The 15343-nt window shown below is 44.7% G+C and overlaps 2 protein-coding genes across 20 annotated transcripts in view; one reads left to right on the forward strand and one right to left on the reverse strand.

The window, feature by feature from the left end:
• Positions 1–15343, reverse strand: part of TPO (thyroid peroxidase) — a gene marked incomplete at its 5' end in the record, with an annotated part of 445236 nt that overhangs the window by 42425 nt on the left and 387468 nt on the right. The gene's annotated exons all lie outside the window — the stretch shown is intronic.
• The window catches only part of MYT1L (myelin transcription factor 1 like), a 297774-nt gene that overhangs the window by 34709 nt on the left and 247722 nt on the right, over positions 1–15343 (forward strand). For all 19 annotated transcript variants that reach the window (XM_080683275.1, XM_080683277.1, XM_080683265.1 and 16 more), the window contains one exon: positions 8108–8201. The gene's annotated coding sequence lies outside the window, so the exon portion shown is untranslated. The remainder of the gene's footprint in view (positions 1–8107; positions 8202–15343) is intronic.

Consider the following 15343-nt stretch of genomic DNA (forward strand, 5'->3'; position numbering starts at 1 on the left):
TTCAGGGATTCTCCCTGAAACATGCCTGGCGGGTATTCATCTGCTGATCCACTCTTTGCTTGAATGCTTACCATGATGGGGAGTTCATGACATAATTGCATTTAGCTGATCTAGTTTGTGGACGCCGACGGCTTCTGTACCTGGACCATTAGCTGCTTGAGGACAGGGACTGTCTGAGTAGACACAGATACAGGTATTGACACAGAGGCAGGGGGTCTCTATCCTCTACGACCCAGCTGTGTTGTGCAGATGCTCCTGTTTCCGCAAGCACTTAATTGCTTTCTTCTGCAAGGTGAACGGTAAAGTGCGCCTCAGGTTCCATTTGAGTTATAATGGATTACATCGCCATGATCCTATGGGCAGGGCACCCTCACCCTCCTTAACCATGAGCTATATATAACAGGAAGCACATTTAAGACAATTTGGCCTCCTTTGTGAAACGGAGGTAATTCCTAGTCTGAAGGCTGCGTCCCTTCCCTTCTCTCTCGGGATTCACATAGCAATGGGAACACAACGTCCATCCCACCATTGGGCCTCGGCCTCGGGGGCACTGGAGACAGTGCGGCAACAAATCCAACCGTGGAGGGTGGTTTGGGGCCCTGCTGGGCGGCCTCACCTGGCCTCGGGCCTCCCGCATGAAGCCGCTGCGGCCTGCACCGCAGCGTCAGTGTCGTAGCGGTACCTGACTGCGCCTGGGCCCGGGGCGAGGTCATGGCACGGCTCCCTCTGATGACACGGCTTTCGTGCGTCCGGGAAGCTTCCTCACTGTCACGGCGCGTGACTGAGCCGCCTGGGTCCCTGTGGCCGGTTCCGCAGGGCCCGCGTGGCCTCACACCTTTGGAGGCACAGCGCCATCCTCACCCAGCGCTGCTCCACTCACTCACCTTCACTTCTGGGAGGCCAGGGCGCCGCCGGAAGTGACGTCCTCGCCTGGGCCCAGGGCTTCCCGCTCACGCCCACCGGAAGTAAGTGCCATGCACCGGAAGTGCAGGAGGCGCCTGAGGATGGCGGCGAGGGACTGTAAGCGGGAGGCTTGCTGCGCTGAGGAGGCCGAGGCCCGCCTGTCCGCGTCCACGCGCTACCCGCTTTCATGGGCCTGCGGGAGGAGGCGCGGCGCTTCGCGGGCACCGGGCTGTGTCTCTGCTTCCAGGTGGCGGGCTCGACGACGCCCAGGCCAGCCTCGCGGTGCGTGCGGCCGGGTGAGCCTGGGCTGCCTGGGGCCTGAGCGCCCGGGCTCTCCGACTTCGCACCTTCGCTCCTGCTCCTCCTCCCAGCCGCCCTGCTGCCCCGCCTTCTCGTTGTGGAGACCGGGTCTTCGGGCATCCGAGGGCGGACACCACCAGGTACCGTTCGCCCCGCGCCTTCCTGCGAGCGGGCCCCGCGCTGGGACTAGTCCTTGTGGGCGAAGGCCGGGTGCCCCTGAGGCCGGCCCGCGCCCACCTGCGCGACCCCCTCTGGTCCCTCGGGCAGGGGTGTCCTGTCACCGCGCGGAGGAGCAGGGACTGGGGGTTTCCCAGGGTTCGCACCGGCTGCGGGCTCTGCGGGCGTTTTTATCTGGTTTCCTGTGCGTTTTCGCATGGACTTCAGGGAGTGGGATTGCAGGCCCCACCTGAGGGGGGCCACGCACCCGAGGGGGGCACACCGAGCGGGGGCACACCTGAGGGGAGGGACACACCGAACACCTGAGGTGGGGCACACCCGAGGGAGGGACACACCGGACATCCGAGGGGAGGGACACACCGGACACCCGAGGGGGGTGACACACCGGACATCCGAGGGGAGGGACACACCGGACACCTGAGGGGGGTGACACACCGGACACCCAAGGGAGGGTCACACCGGACACCCGAGGGGGCGCACACCCGAGGCTGTGAGGGCAGGCAGTCCGCCTAGGAGACCAGGTGGTCCTCCCGGGAGCCCCTGTGGTGTCAGTGCCCCCACCGGCTCTCTCAGCACCCATGTTCAGGTTTCGGGAGGCGCCCCAGTGAAAGCTAGGACACTGCTCACAAAAACACTGGAAAGGCACAGACGAAGCCCGGTGACACAGAGGCAGGGCCCTCCCAAACCCGCGTGTGCGGACTCGTGCCCCAGGGGACCCTGGCCCGGAGGCCTCCCCGCCGCCGAGTGCGCAGCCCGGGCGCTGGGCCTCGGGGAGGTGGGCCGCCTGCCTCGGTGGGAACGGCACCTCCCTGCCTGTTGTTCCCTTAGCGCCTGTGTCGCCCTTTGCGGCCTCGTCTCGGCCGCGAGGGGACCGGGCTTAGATAAGGCTGGGGTCTGCCCTCGGCTCCGTGTCCTGCCTCTCGGCCCCCCGAGTCGCTGCGTCGTCCCTTGGCTGGGTGGGTCCGTGGCCACCGCATTAAATCTTCCGCGCGTCGCCCTAACCGGTTTGGTTCAGTGGATAGCGCGTCGGCCTGCAGACTGAAGGGTCCCGGGTTCGATTCCGGGTCAAGGGCATGTACCTTGGTTGCGGGCACATCCCCAGTGGGGGGTGTGCAGGAGGCAGCTGATCGATGTTTCTCTCTCATTGATGTTTCTAACTCTCTCTCCCTCTCCCTTCCTTTCTGTAAAATATCAATAAAATATATTAAAAAAAAAAATCTTCCACGCCTCAGGCTCAGGGCTCTTCTGACGTGAGCGCCAGCATAGGAACCCATGGCGCCCTCAGTCCAGGACGCTGTCATCTTACAGGGGTGTCAGCTCAAATCGGAAACCGCTGGGTTCAGAGTCAAGAAATAGGAAAACCGCCTCAGCTTCGTGCTAAAACCCAAGAACGTGACCCTTTTCTCTGATTTTTGATCCTTCTCGCTGCTTGTGTTGCTTCTGTGCCTTGTCCATAGTTTTGAGTTTTACCTCTCAGCGTTTTGCTTAAGTAGAGACAGAATTTATGTAGAGCTGTATTTTTAAAATCAGGTTTTATCTTATATTTCCATTTTGATTTTTTACCTTAGCCCTATAAGGTGACTATGACAGTCTAATCTTTTCTTTTTATTCCACTAACGGAGGAGCTAGTTGAATTGTAAAGTTCACACTGCTAGGAAGTGGCAGAATACCGACGCAAATCTGGTTCTTTAATTAGATTTTGAGCCTTTTTTTTTTTTTGATTCAGTGGTTCTAAACCTTGCTGCACGTTAGGATCACTTGGGGAGTTTTTAAAGAAGAAGGTAAAAAGGGGTCAGATATATGCTGATGGAATGAGACTAGACTTTGGGTGATGAGTACACAATGGAGTATACAGATTTTGTATTGTATAAAGTTGTACACCTGAAATTTATATAATGTCTTCAACCAGTGTTATCCCAATAAATTTAATTTACAAAAGAAGAAATACTGATGCCTGCCTGGGCTTTACTTCCGGCCAATTAAATCCCAGTATCTGAAGGTGGACCTCAGTGTGTTTTAAAAGCTCCCCAGGGATTCTAATATGCATCCAGGGTTGAGAACTACTCTGTTTTCCTCCCTCTCTGTCAGGGCATAGCAACTTTTCTTTTTAATCTTTATTGTTGAAAGTATTACATAAGTCTCCCTTTTTCCCCCTATTGATCTCTTCCAGCCTGCTCATAGCAACTCTTTTTTAAAAAAATGAAAGCAGAGAAAGTAGAAGCCAGGGCTCCAGACCTGCCCAGCTCAATCCTGCCCCTGCTTGCCTCCTGGGCACATGAACATTTGTGCAGCCCAGGGTTGGATGTGAGCTGGGGGCACTTGGAGGTAGAGAACATGATTAGATGACAAGTTTTCAAAGGTTCTTCTTTTACTCTTGAGGAAATGAGCCCAAGAAAGGGATTCCAGAGTGAGTAGAGGAGCCTTTTTGCCGGTACTGTAATTTGCAGTTGGGTGGCTTACATCATGATACTCATGAGTGATTGTGATGATGGGTTGCCAAGGCTTTGTCAGAACAAAAATACCCAGACTCCCACTGGAAATCCTAAACCTAACTTGGGGAGGCCTTCCCCAGGGAGCAAATTTCCTTTCACTGCACACCCTCCCTTGTTTCCTCCACCTCCTGGGACCTGCCTCATGGGGTCCTGTTGGCACTGGGGTTAGTGTGAGGCTGTGTTTATGACATGACGCAGGTGAGCTTGGGGCTTGGGGATTGCTGACTCCATAGGCAATTAATTGGATCTACATATAAATCTCATTTTTCATCTCAGACAATGCTGAGAAAGTCACATAATTTCTCCGATATCAGATACTTTAAAACGTCAGTCATCTGCATACTCCATTCGCAGAGGGTTTTCAGATTTGAAGATACTTTGTATTTGAAGATATTTTGTATTTACCTCTCATAGTCCACCTTTTTCATAAATTACATATGGAAATTGGCTCACTAAATTAAGCTAGTCTAGCCTGAAAAAAAAGCGAATAGTGCATTTTTTTAAAAATTAAGAGTATGAGCAACTAACTACACAACGATGATACTTGAAGTGTGGGTAGGAAATAGTATAAGCCTCAAAAATATGTATATAAATAGAAGACATAAAGAAACAGACATTTATGTTAATATGCAAAAAAAGATCCAACCAATCTACCAGCATAAGATAGAATATGCCCTCATTAGCCAGGCAGTGTTATCTAGCAGGGTTTCTTCAGGGTTGAGGAACCAAATAGCCATCCTTTTTGATGTTCAGCCTCACTCTTGTCAGTGAAGGATTCTGTTTGCCTGGGCAAGTATCCCCATGGGCTCCCTCAGGGAATAAGGAATCTCAACTTGCTTCTCTAGTCAAGAGCCACAGAAACCCCCTTAAAAACAGAAGAATAAGCCTAGAGCTTATATCAAAGGGTAAGAAGTTTTTTAATTACCTTAGGGAAAATAAGTTTTGTTATTCACTAATTTTGATTTAAGAAGCTATCGGTTTTAAAATGAGACCACATCATGTATCTAATAAGAAATCTGATTTCTGTTTTGGGACAGCTATAGAAGAGGGCAAGTGAATATTTTAGTGTGATCTGTGTATCTCCCAGAGAGTTCTGGAAGTCAAGCCTTGAGTTCTGCTATCACTCTGCTTAAGTCTCCAAAGTGTTAAGTTCCAAAGTTGATGCTGGTTTATAAAGTTTTAGTTTCATTGATATTATTATTTCCATGGAAAGTTTATCACTTTTCCTCTGTTTAAAAGTGGTGAGATTGATGCATAAACAACTATGATTTTATTGATTTAAAAGACAATATGAAATATTGTAAGGTAACTAGAATCTATATATATAAAAGCCAAGTGACTGGAATGACTGGAACAACTGGAATGACCGGTCGCTATGACACGCACTGTGGTCTGCCAGCTGGCTCGATGTGGGGTGGGGCCACCCAGCCAACCTCCCGCAGCCCCTCCCCCTGGCCGACCCGGCCCCCAATCGGCCCTCCACCCTGATCAGGGGCTGGGCTGGTCGACCAACCTCACCCCAACCCCCCTGGCCAATCGCCCCCCTCACCCGATCAGGGACAGGGCCGGCCGGCTGACCTCCTGTGGCCCCTCCCCCCTGCCAGCTGGCCCTGATCAGGCCTTGGGATGGGCTGTTTGGACCCCACCCATGCATAAATTTGTGCACCAGGCCTCTGGTATTTATATAAATTTAAAGACCAACTTCCAGAACTTACTGGATAATTAAAGCTTAATTGCAAAGGTCAGAAATCTTAAAGATTGTCTAACCATCTATTACCCTCATTTTACAAATGAGAAAGTCACCCTGTGTAATTTTGAAATTCTGACTTTTTCCCCATATGCAGTGATGTGCTTATTTACATCTTTTTTTTTTAAAATATATTTTATTGATTTTTTACAGAGAGGAAGGGAGAGGGAGAGTTAGAAACATCGATGAGAGAGAAACATCGATCAGCTGCCTCCTGCACACCCCCCACTGGGGATGTGCCTGCAACCAAGGTACATGCCCTTGACTGGAATTGAACCTGGGACCCTTTAGTCCGCAGGCCGACGCTCTATCCACTGAGCCAAACCAGCTAGGGCCATCTTATATATTATATATATAAAAGGTTAATATGCAAAGTGTCCCCCAGGAGTTCGACTGGGAGACCGGGAGTTTGATCGTTCGCTGTGATGTGCACTGACCACCAGGGGGTGGCGCAGAGCAAAGGAAGGCCCTGGCGGGCAGCTGGAAGGCCCTGATTGGCCCTGATTGCCAGCCAGGCCTAGGGACCCTACTTGTGCATGGATTTCGTGCACCAGGCCTCTAGTTTTAAAACAAAATTAAAAAATTGGGACTGGCCCCTATTAGTTTAATGGTTCTTTAAATCACTTACTTTTGAGCATCTGTACAGGTTGTAAACCTAGTACTTTGCATTACAGCCAGGATGAAAATGGAAGGAATGGCAATTTTAGAAGAAATTAGTGTGTACACACATATACACATGCATACAAATCTATATGCACAACTATCCTTTCTTCTTGATTACATGAGCATTAATTCTATTTGTTTGCCATAAACTTCTCTTTTTAAGTGAGATCTCAGCAGAGTTGTTTTTGACACCAAGTTTGTTCTTCTGATTAGCCCTTCCCTCCCTGCCCTCACTATCTGTGCACCTCTCTCTCCATTTTGCAGATAATCATTCAGAGGCGGGAGAAGAAGCAAGGCTCTAGGTGTCTTGCATAGTTGTCTGCAGCCAGCACTGAGCCACTTTGTTTGCTGTGTCCATGTCACCATGTGCAGGCAAGCATTTGGGCCACTTAAAACCATTAAGACCTTTATTTCTGACTTACAATAGGCAAGATAACTCTAACCCACGTAGAAACTAGATTTACTGTTATTTTCTGTTATAAGTAAGATTCCTAAGGCCTGAAATTCTCAGAAGTATCTTCTAATGGGTTCTTTGTTTTATTTTCCCCATTTATTAGAAATCATCAGACAGTTGATATCTGCATTACTTCTTTTAAAAGTGTACACATATTTGATTAGATTTTGAATGATCTAAGATGGTCTCCACATTTTAATAATGATTATATTGTCCTGGAAGAGTCATCGACTCTATCTACAAAACAGTCTATTTCTGTATGTGAACCAGAGCACGTCCACAAATGTTAGATATTTTCTTCGAAAATAAGAATCCAAGGTTTAAATGTTGGAGAGTCTGAGAAAAATGGAGACATACAAGGAACTCTGGAATCAGAAAGAGCTGGTCTGAGTACTGTTAACCTTGTTCTAGCTGTGTGTCTCAGCGAGCTACCTCACATCTTGAGCCGATATAACATTTATATTTCCTATCTTTGAGGATTAAGTGAGGTCATGGGGCCACAGTATCTAATAGAGTCTGGCTTCTCAGTTAGACGTTCAGTAATGGTAGTTATTGTTTGTGCTGTTGTTCTTCATAGGAAGATTCTTACTTTTCTCACCATCATCACACACAATCGGAAGTGTGACTCTGGGTAGGCTGTGAAGACCTGGAGAGAGAGGGCATTCCAGGTAGAAGTAAGGAATATATGCAAAGTGGAAGGCATAGAATTTCATGTTTCATTTTTCCTCCCACAGAATTGCTAAAATTGGAATGAATATGGTTGGTGGTTAGAAAAAGTTGAACTTGTGTTCCAAAGGAATTCTTTTCCTTTTCTTCAGTTACCCCAGCTTCCCCTGTAAACCTAGAAAACAGAAAATATCAGAAATGTCTTTTTTCCTCTTTCCATCTTTCTTTCTTAGTACTGACACGGCCTTAGGTAGGCAGTCTGATTTTGAGGTCCATATTTGATTCTGCAGGCACAGCCAGGTTTGGTTCTGGAGCGCTCGCCTGTAGTCCAGAACCTTCTGTTCACAACAGTGATTATAACCTGACAAGCCGGCAGTGTCCTGGGCATTTGAGCTCATTCAGACTCATCTCCCTTTGTTGGTGGTCTTTGTATGCCAGGGTCCTAGGGACTTACCCAAGTTTCACACACCTGACCTTGCTCTGTAACTTTATTAAAAACAGACTTATTTCAAAAGCACTACAGCTCTGAGGAGACGACAGGGTGGGTAGCTCCAGACTGTTCCTCAGCTGAAGTGCAGTGCGTGCAGAGCCCTGTGCACAGCTCCACTGGCTCAAGGAGAGGTGCTCCCACATCGGGAAACTCCATTTCCACTAAGTCAGAGGCATGTTCTCAGGTCCACTGACCACGTTTTCTCTCTCTTGCAGGGAAGCTCCCTTGGAGGCCGTGGCTGAGGTGCGTGCAGATGCCGCCTGGTCATCTGTCTGACCCACATTAACATTTGAGGAGTCACAGAATGCGGTATGTTCATGCGGATGGGGCCTTGCACTTACGTTAGGATCATAAAGGTTGCCTGAAACAAGTAGAACTCAGAATGCTGGATGCCTGATGTTGAGTTAGGCCAATTGAGAAAGGGTACTTTCCTACCCGTATTTCTTGTGTTTGATATTTAGATGCTTCAGTTTTACTTTATTGTTCCGTTTATTAAATATGCACATTAAGCTGATACATCAGCTATGACTTATTCTTATATCTTTACACTGATGAGAACATTGTATGTACTCTAAATGTTTCAGAAAAACAAGTCAAGCTGAGGGCCTTAATCCCAAATTATGTTTCTACACAGTGTTTTCAACTTCTTTTTTTATTCCTGATATTTACATGGCTCCTTGTGAATTTCAGACACTTCCACTCAGATTATTTAATTGGGGCCTCATAAAAACTCTAAAAACTAATTGGTGGGTAGTACCGAAGGAGCCTTTGTGTATAACCCCTGCATCCTGGCATCTCCTCTGTCCATCAGATGGAGCCTGTGACAAACTCAGAGTGTAGAGAGGCAAAAGTGATATTTTTTGAAATCGTTTATTCTTTTGTAAAACTCCTCTTTTCTAAAGACTTATTCATAGAGAGGCAAATTGTTAATAACAGTTAGCATGCATTATGTGTTTACTTTGAGCTAGGGCCACTTTGTGTGAGTTCCTACTCATTATCTTTTTCAGTCCTCACTGACCCTCAAAAAGGAATTTAAGAAAAAGTAATCTCATAGTATGAGGCTTAAAAGACTAAAATTTTATTTCAATATATATTATGAATTACCAAGAATTCAGTTCCAAATCTTACACTAGATATTAATTCAGCATATGAAGTACCTACTGTTTAAGCTAGACAATATTGATATGCAAGTGGATTGGACATGGCCCATGATTTTGAGGTGTTCACCCTTTAGTAAAAGAATCTATACTTACATTGAGTGCTAGATATATAGTATGAAAAGCACTATAACAAATTTGCTTTAAAATATAATCTCATTATTAGCCATTTGTACAGTGACCATGATTATTCTTGATGCCTAACCTTGAATATTTCAAAATCCACAATAAATACTGTATTGTGTTCATTATACTGTACCACAGAGTGTACCCTACCAACACTTCTGGCTCCCACCCTCCCCACCTTATGAAAAGGAGGGTTGTTGTTGTTGTTTGACTTCTTGAATATTTCTGGAAATGAATAGCCTACTACCCAGCAAGTCAGCCCATTCCATTGTTTTGTGTTAATGGTTGAAATATTATTCGCAATATTTTTGATATGAGATTATGATTTGATATTATATGCCAATTGTTCTTTAGCCCCTGGAGAGATTAAGAATGAGATATATTCAACTCAGCCTAATTCAAGGGATATATTTTAAGAATCTGCTAGGGTCAGAAACTGTTGTAGCTGCTAAAGGTTAATTTCTTTTTCATAGAACAGCATTTCAGATATTTGATGGTAGTTACCATATTTTCCTAAATATATGTTAAATAATTTACCCTATTTAAGGTAATTAAACTGCTACCACACTAAGCCTGATAAATTTCTATAAAGTAATAAATTTGACCTCAGTTTTGGTAACAGTCATGGGCTAGTTGAAGAGTTTTCCCCAATTGACCATGAAGACAGAGATGTCCTCCCACCTTTGTGCAGATTACCAATGATTGTGTTAAAATGCACACAAGTCACTTGCCCCAAACTGTTAGTAATTGTGACATGAGAAGCCTTGCCATGGTATGTGAGTTTGGTGTAAAAGATAAACCTGAAATAAAAATGGGGGGACTTTGGATATCTGTCCTGGATCTGCCAGTTTCAGCAAGCCACTCCATTTCATTAGACTTCAGCTACTTCGTCTATAAAATGGAAGTTACAGTAATCTCTGCAGGGCTCTCACTCCAAATTGTAGGTTGGAATCTTGTGCTTGGGGCCTGGGTTCTAGATTACATAACTCTGAGGCCACTTAGGTCGTGGGAATATTCCTTTCACACCTGCAGCAAACGTGTGGTCACAATCATGCATGCTTCTGTGGTAGAACTGTCCTGTGAGGCTGACACTTCTCCCAAGGTAGGAAACATTATCATTCCCATACCAAGGAGGAGAAAGCTGGAAAAGAAGGTTGTGGAACATGTGTGTTACTTGCCATTGAGTTGGCTGTGACTCCTGCTGACCCTATGAATGAGTGATGTCCATAGTGTCCTGTCCTCACAGCCCTGCTCAGCTCCTGTAGACTCATGCCTGTGGCTTCTTTTATGGAGTCAATCCATATCGTATTTGGTCTCCCTCTTTTCTTGCTGCCTTCTATTTTTCCAGCATTAATGTCTTTTCTAAAGAACTCTGCCTTCTCATGATTTGCCCAAAGTAGGACAGCTTCAGTTTTATCCTTTTTGCCTCCAGAGATGTTTCGGGTAATTTGCTCTAGGACGCACTTGTTTGTCCTTGTGGTGGAGGTCCAGGGTGTCCATAAAGCTCTCCTCCAACAACATATTGCAAAGGAATCAATATTTTTCCAACAGCTTTCTTCACTGTGAGATTTCCACATCCGTACTCAGTAATTGGGAAGCTGAGGGTGTGGCTAGTCTTGGTCTTGGTCTTTAATGACACATCTGTGCCAGATCACGTGTTGGTGATCTTTCCTAGTTCTTTCATTGCTGCCCTTCTGTACACAGGTCAAATCGAAGAGGCAGAGTCAGGGTTGAAGTCACCTGAGTCTTAGCTGCCCACCTCTGGACTGCTCTCGGGGGGTGGGATGGCGCAAAAGACTTTCCTACTCAAAACTCTGAACTGCAAGTAGTTTCTGGAACATTTGGTTATCCTAGAGGTAAATATTTATTAACAGGGCAACTTTGATATGCAAAAATATAGAAACAACAAAAACACATTAATCCATAAACACATTAATCCATGAACTGCACATGAGCATAAGTGTTGCATGCTTGACTTCTCTAAGAGTGCCTTCTCTTTTAGTTCACATGTGTTTAGTTCATTAATATTGTCTTTTTAAATTTTGTGAATGATTATATTTATTATTTCTTTATTTCCCTCTTTCTTGATATTTATCTTTAGTACTTCTTGCATCTTATCTATTTCAAATTCCATAAAATTTACCACATCAAAGCTTTTGTTTCATTGACCTCTTAATTTGCATTCTTGACTTTTTGCTACATGCTGGTCTCTGCTTCTTTAAACATTGTAAGTACATCCAGTAAACAATAGATGCCTACTTAATCTTCACGGTTTATATTCCCTGAGTAGAAGAAGTGAGTGAAAAAAAAATATCAGTGCCTAGAGTCCAGTGTCTGCCAATTTGAGGCTATAAATAAAAAACCCTCATAAACATAGATCAGCCAAAGGGACATACAGTAAAGGCTTTTACTCAGCTCAAAACTAACCAACTAATAAACTTCGAGGTGCAATTAACTGGGTGGGAAAAGCAACCTGGCCATGGAGCAAGGTGCCAGTAGAAGTTTGAGGAAGAGACTTATTGCCTCCCTCCCTGCCCTGCCCTTCCTTTCCTCCCTCCCTCCATCCTCTCCTTCCACCTTTTTTTCCCCTCTCTCTCCTGCTGCTGCTTCTGTGTTCAATGCTCAATCGTGACAATAATATGTGAGTTTTGATATGGAAGAGACATTATTTTCCTCTGCACTCTAGACTGCAGTCCCATTCAGGAATAGTCCTGAAATATAGGAAAAGTAAATACTCTTAGCCCTATAACATTTCAGCTATAGAACAAAGGGAATTTGTCATCTGTGCCCAGACCAGAAACCCTTAGTGGGGCTTACAGTCACAACGGTCAAGATAGGAAGAAATACCAAATGACTGAGAGGCCTGGAAACAAAGGTGCACCTGGTGTCGGCTTCCTTTATCTTCACTATCGTTTTTAAGTGGCGGGGGTCAAAGATGACAGCTGGGATGATCCAGAGCTGTCTCCTTCAGCTGATGCCCGAATCACAGTGATCCTGGGATTGAGGGATAGGCAACTCGGAGATGGCCTCTGGGGAACCATGTACCTCCCTGAGGGGTGGGCACAGCCTAGCCTCCCAAGGCGGTGTAAGGAGTCACTGTGACAAGAGCAAGCCAGCGGGATAGGTGATGAGATGAGAATGAGAATGGGAGAGAGAGCCTCTGGCATTAGCAAGGTCCTACATGGTGGCGTATGTCTTCCTTCTGCATGACCTAGCTCTCAAGGTGGCACTTTGTCCCGTAAATTTCCCTCACCATCCTTAAGTGTTTTCTTTTACATGAAACTCAGCTATTAAAGTACAGTCAGGAAAAAACATTTAATCTGACTGAAGGTTGGGACCTCATACATCCTATATAATAAAAGGGCAGTATACAAATTGTCCCCTTGACCGGAGTTCTTTGGGAGTTTGACCAGGGGGCGGGCGGGGCAGGGGAAGGGAGGGAGTACCCAGTTGGCAGCCACTATGGACCCTACCAGTGCATGAATTTCATGCACTGGGCCTCTAGTTAGAATATAAAGTATTAACCTATTTAACCTATTTAAAGTGTGTTCTACATGGCATTAAGGAATTGCTAATTTTTTAGGTATGTAAATAGTGTCATGGCTCTCTAAAAACAAAGTTCTTATAATTTAGAGGTGCATACTGAAAGATTTCTAGATAAAATGCTATGATTTCTGGACTTCCTTCAAAATAATGTAGAAGTGATGGTTATGATGGTACAGATGAAATTACATTGGCCAGATGTACTGATTGATGGGTAAATGGGATTTGTTATACTCTTCAGTCTGCTTTTATATTTGTTTACGGTTTGTCTCATTAGAATATCTCAATGAATGGGCAGTTGCATAACATAGTAACTGAAGAGGCACCTCTAGTCCCAGACTTGCTGGAGTAATTCAGCCGCTTACCTCTGAAAACTGGGATAGAGTTCTCTCTGGGCATCAGTTTCCTGATCTGTAGATGTGGATGATAAGCCAGGACTCCACAGGGTCCTTGTGGAGATGGCATACGTTGTCATGGGAGCCACCGGGAGTGCCTCAGGAGTGGCAGAGCCCGACATACGGTCACTCTCTCTCATTAACTTATAGAAGTGGAATTTTGCTTTCATTCTCCACTTGGAATTTCTTATATTAGCAATTGATTGTAGAAATATCTTTTTAATTTTGTATATGAAAGGCATTTTGGAATTAATAGTTACCTTTTCTATTTTAAAATCAAAAGCAGAATTGATTTAATAATTAGTGATTTCTTGTGACTTGTAACATTGAATATATTTCTAAAGGTATTTAAAGAAATGCTATAAAGTAGACTTTCATAACTTACTAGGAATATATTTGATTTTTTTTCTTCAGAACAGTATAGCTTAATAGATTAGACAGATTAGCCACAATACTGACTGTATCTTGAGTATTTAATTGCTTTCCTTTCCTTTTCTGTTGCAATGGGTAAATAATTGAACTTTTCTATAGATACACTTCTTGAATAGCCATTTATATTCTACCCTTATATAACATTTGAGAGGTAGTAACTTTATAGTTTCATAATTAATCCTACAGTGCTCTCTTTTTCACATTATTTAAATCCTAATTCATAGCTGTTCTAAGAAAGGAATCAATATTGGGAATTTGGACAAATGTATTTTCTAAAGAATCCAGTTTTGCTGATAAACGTTTTAGAAATATGGAAGTATATAGAACAGTGGATATCCATTATTTTCTCCATTCTTGCCATCTTTTCTCTATGTGAGATCTGATTTTTCCTTCCCTCCAATTTTGGATTCCATGTACAACTTGTGGGCATCCAGTCATCATTTCAATCGGTGAACGGTGGCTACCGTGGTTTCCACATGGTTTATGTTTGAGCAACTGTATTGGAGAGCTCGCTGCCACCTAAGGAGGGGTTAGGAGATGAGCACAGACCAAGCATCCTGGGAAGTTCATCAAGATGAGATGAGGGCAGACAGCACAGGGACTGCTTTGTGCCAGGAGCCAGCGCTGGAAGAGCGCCCAGGAAGGGTGTTGGTTTGATGGGCAGAGCGGGAGGGTCTCCTCGAGGGCATGGATTAGACAGGCTTGAGCGTCTGAGATGGGGGAAAGAGGTAGTCATGAGGAAGAGGTAAAGAGGTAAAGAGGAAAAACACAAAATGGAAATAGTGTCCATTGCATACATCTGTAGAGAGAGAAGATTCAGTGAACTGTCAGTCCAAGGTGTTCAGACAAAACATATATTTTTTCCCTATGTCACTGTGGTATGCATTTGGAGTTCTGTGAGACTATCGTTGTAAGGAGACTTTAAAAATACATATATATGCAAAGTGACACTATTAAAGACATCCTATACTGTAATTTTATAGCCAGTGTTAATGTTTACTGTGTATTTTAAATATATACTTTAATCACACTAGACCTTTCTCAGACTACTCCCATTAGTCTCAGAAATTACATCAAGCCTAAATCTCCTAGAACATAAACACGCACAATTTGGAATTTCTGAAAGTAAAAGCTAATGGTTTTCACATGTTAACAGTGGTTAAAATACTCCTTTCTGATTCTCCTAAAATTTTTGGAAGAAAATTCAGTTTACTTTTTAATTAAATTATGACATTTGAGCACTTTGAATGTATGTTTTTCTCCCTGCCTCCCTTCCATTTTTCTTTCATGCACATATACGACATGTGTAGAGTCATTTCTCTACACTCATTTCATAATTACCTGGTTAGTGTTCCAAGAGGTCTCTAAATATTTTTATTTTTATTTAGAGGCAAAAGGTCTAAAATAACCAAAAAGAACATGAATACCAACTTTCACCAAGAAATATTCTTGAGGATGGATGAAAAGCAGCACTTCTCTATAACTCCCGCACCTCCCGATATTCACAGAGGTTGTCTTTTCCCATGTTTTCTCGTGTTAAAACCCAATTCGCTCCTTAGTAATCTTTCAAACTTGCAGCAAAGTGGAGAGGAGGGTTTGGTGCTGCCTCTGCCGCAGCTCCTCAGAGCACTGAGCTTGAACGTGCCCTCGCTTTCTCCTGGGGCCGGTCACGGACCAGCACGTTTGCTGTGAACCCTGATCAGACACTCTGGGCGGCTTCCTGTCTCCTCTAAAAACTGGTTCTGGGTCTGATGTGCCAGGAAAGGGACTGAGCCTTAAGAGGTCACTTTCAGGGGGA

The sequence above is a fragment of the Plecotus auritus genome (assembly GCF_963455305.1).
Source record: "Plecotus auritus genome assembly, chromosome: 8".
In the NCBI taxonomy this organism is placed as follows: Eukaryota; Metazoa; Chordata; class Mammalia; order Chiroptera; family Vespertilionidae; genus Plecotus; species Plecotus auritus.